We start from the raw sequence: 4,095 nt of genomic DNA, 5'->3' as shown, positions 1-4,095 counted from the left end.
CAGCTCAGGTCATGATCTCATAGTTCACGGGTTCGAGCCCAACACTGGGCTCTGTGCTGACAGCTCGGAGCCTGGAGCCTGCTTTGGATTCTGTGTCTCCCTCTCTCTCTGCTCCTCCCCTGCTCACGCTCTGTATTTCTCTCTCTCAAAAATAAGCAAACATTAAAAAAAAAATTTTTTTTTAATAAATAAATAAATAAAGATGCAGGCCTGAGCTGCTAAGGGGCTCCCGTGAAATCCTGCGTGGCCTGGACAGGCGATGACCCTCCGGCCTGACCGCCTAGGTCTGGGTGGCTCCGTTTACTTAACACGAAGACAGATAAGAAGGGACCCTGCCTGGCCTCGTGGCATCTCAGCTCTCCTGCTGCCGAGGGACAAGCCACAGCTTTGTTTGGAACCCTGACCCCACAGGTCCCGGGGGCGGCGTGGGCTCCAAGCTGAAACCTGACAGTGTCCCCGGGGGCTGTGCCAGCCTCAGCAAGCACCAGGCTGGCCTGAAAGTGGGTGTGCCTGCGATGACCAGGACTTCCATGCAGGGGCCAGGGCAGATCAACTACCCCTCTCCAGGGGGCCCCAACAAGGACAACATCCAGGACACTGACTGGACCCTTTGGATCGCCTGCAAATGTCCACAGGAAAGGGCCTGTTCTCCCAGGGACCACCTGAACCTGAGCTGTCAGTCGGCCCTATATTTCTGGTGCAGACACTGATCACTTTCTCAGACTCGTGGCTGTCATCCGAAGCCGAGAGCTAAGGGACAGGGACCCCATCTACCAGTCCCCACAGATGTGTTGTCCCAGTGGGTGGTGACCCCTGCTGTCCTGATGCTCATGGCCTGTAAGGCAGCTTCACATTAAACACAGCTCTTCCAGGCTTACAAAGACTGGCCCAGCCTCGGGAAGGAAGGACGTCCTGCCAGCTGCCACCACGTGGACGGACCCAGAGGCCACTGTGCGCAGTGACAGAGGCCAGACACTGACGGTCACATCCCGCGTGACCCCACTCACAGGGGCTCCCCAGAGGAGTCCCGTCCACAGAGACAAGAGAGCGGATGGTGGGAGCCAGGGGTGGGGCAGGGGGTGGGGCGTTGGTGCTTCATGGGGACAGGGTCTCAGTCTGGGGAGATGCAAAGTTCTGGAGACGGGTGATGGGGGCGGCTGCACGACACCGCGAGTGCGCTTGGTGCCGCTGAGCTGTGTGCTTAGAGAAGGTTACGATGGTGAATCTTTTACCACAACTGAAGTAACGAGACGGTGCTTCCCAGGCGGCCCCCCGCCGCGGTGGGGGAAGTGCTCCCTGCCGGGGACAGAAGCTCAGCTGTCTTGCAGGGAAACACGCACTGGACACCAGCCTGTGCTTCTGCTTACAAGAAGCAGAGGTTCTCGGACCCAGACGCTCACGGGGAAGGCTCCCTGAGCTCCCACACAGCAATGGGGCTCCCTTCCCTATCTGGGAATGCACTTCTTGTAGGAGTGCGTCCTCTGGGCACACTGGACACTTTCAGGGGGAAGAGGAAGGTCCCACTCACCTGGGGCCCGGGGGACACGTACCCAGCAGCCATCCTCTTCTCTTGGGAAAAGCAGGATCCGGGGCAGGCAGAGCTGCGGGAGGAGAAGGGACCGTGAAGCCCAGGCCCAGCCCTGTCCCTGATCCCCAAATCCTGGACCTGGACACCTCTGGCACAATCCAGGTCCCCCCCCCCACACACACACACACAGTGTGGTCAACAGAAGCCAGGACAGAGGCCACAGGCCTGAATGGCCCCTTAACCCATGCATGGACCAAAATACTGAAGGTCTTGGAAGCTTACAAAGTATACCAATTCTATCACAGAGGAGTCTGTGCAAGTGTCCTGGGGCCACTGAAATAAACGACCACACGCTGGGGGCTTAAGACAGCAGAGATTTATTCTCTCACGTTCAGGAGGCCAGAAGTTGGATCAAGGTCTCAGGGCCAAAGCCCCAGAACAGGGTCCTTCCTGCCTCTTCCAGGTTCTGGGACTCCAGCTTCCCCTGGGCTTGTGGTCACATCCCTCCAGCTTCTGCCTCGGTGGTCATGTGACTGTCTTCTGACTCTGTGTCTCTCTTCTTATAAGGACACCAGTCGTTGGATTAGACTCACCCATTCCCATACGACCTCATCTTAACTAATTACATCTGCAAAGACCCCATTTCCAGATAAGCTCACATTCCAAGGTTCCGGGTGGACACGAATTTTGTGGGGAACCCCATTCAAGCCAGTAGGACCTCCCAGCCTCGAAGCCCACAGGCCCCCACCCTTGGCGCCTCCCAGACTCATCTCTGCCTTCCCACAGCCCAGCCGGCTCCCTGGGGCCCCTCTCCCGGGCCCCCTCCTTTGCCCTGGACTCTCCTACCGGACCACCCCAGCTCTGCAGCAGGAAGGATCCAGATGCGCCTGTCCCACCCGGAAGGCACAGGCCGGACTGTGAGCCCTGCACACTCCCGGGAGGCTCCCTTCCCTTCCAGGCTGATTCTGGTGCTGCCTGGTGGCACCAAGGACCCTCTCTCGCCTCTCTGAGCCCTCCGTCCAACTAGGCCTTGACCTCTGGGCTTCTGAGTTCAGCTCAGATGCTCTGTTTTAGCCAGAGCCCTGCTAAGTCACTTCAGCCCGAAGCCCCCGCCCCGTGTCTGATCACCCTGGATATCCGGCCAATTTCCTCCTGCCCCACCCAGGTGGCGGGGGGCTGGGGGCGTTGGGGATCACCCAGAATGCCTGCAGCGGCAATCCTATCAGGTCTGTTCAGCCAGAATCCCCCGTGATGCGTCCTCACGGCAAGTGCCCGTCTGCTGACCCCCACCTACTCCCTTGCTATAAACCCCCGCTTGTCCACACTGCATCAGGGATGGGGCCCAGGTGCACCAGAGGTCTTTCCCCACTGCAACAGGTCCTGAACTGTTTCTCGTGCTCGAAGGACTGTCTGGCTGTGGCATCCTGGAGCAGTCCTGCTCTGTCCCCACTCACTACACGTGAGCCACCGGCCTGCTCTGGGTGATGTCGTAGGCGTGAAGTCTCTTGTAAACGCAAATTCTCATGCAGACTCATGAGGAATGAATAGAGGCCAGTTACCGGATACTTATGATGGGCGTGATCTGGATTCCTGGATGAAAACTTCAAAAACCACCACCTAGCCCCATTAATAGAAAATCACCATGGGATTTTCATGGGAACACCCCGGTGATCATCCCCGCAGACAAGGCCCACGGATGCACACGTCATTACTGGGGACACTCCAAGGAGAGGCAGGACATCGGGTAGCTGAAAAGTCACACCTCCAAAATACTTGTTAATTACCGCCATGGTGTTAACGCATCTGTAAATTCTTCCATGGTCCTCCCTCCAGGACGCGGAGCCTCCCCTCCCCCGCGCCATCCACATGGGTTCGCTCAGTGACTTGCTTCCTGCAAATAGTGCGGATAGAGGGAAGAAGGGGAACTTTATTCCTGGAGAAACCTGGCGGACCCCGCCCTAGCCAAGTGATGAAGATCAGTGTCACTGTGATGAGGACAGGACACCTGCTGTGATGTCCCCTGATGTGACAGGACACCTCTGGGCTGCCTTCAGTGTAAGGTAACCTCAGTGTAATCATGAGAAAACATCAGACGAACTCAGTCCAAGGGACCTTCTACAAAGCACCTGGCCACTGCTCTTCAAAAGCATCGAGGCCACGCAAAACCAGGAAAGTTTGAGGAAAGGTCACACTGGAGGAGCCCCAGAAAACAAGGCGAGATGGCGAGATGGCGAGATGTCATGTGGGACTGCAGATGCGGTCCTGGGCCAGAATGAAGGTCCTGGGCTAGTGGAAAACCTGGTGAAATGTAAATGAAGTTTGCAGTCTGGTTAGTATTCTGAACCAAGGCTGGTGTCTCGGTGGGTTGATGTGGCTTTTTTTGTTTAAGTTTATTTTGAGAGAGAGAGAGAGCAAGAGTGAGCGAGCAGGGGAGGGGCAGAGAGAGAGGGAGAGAGAGAATCCCAAGCAGACTCCACGCTGTCAGTACAGAGCCTGACGTGGGGCTCGATCTCACCAAGTGCGAGATCACGACCTGAGCTGAAATCAAGAGTCGGACGCTTAACCGA

The sequence above is a fragment of the Panthera uncia genome, chromosome A2, assembly GCF_023721935.1.
Source record: "Panthera uncia isolate 11264 chromosome A2, Puncia_PCG_1.0, whole genome shotgun sequence".
NCBI lineage: Eukaryota > Metazoa > Chordata > Mammalia > Carnivora > Felidae > Panthera > Panthera uncia.
Note: the sequence above shows the minus strand (reverse complement) of the source record.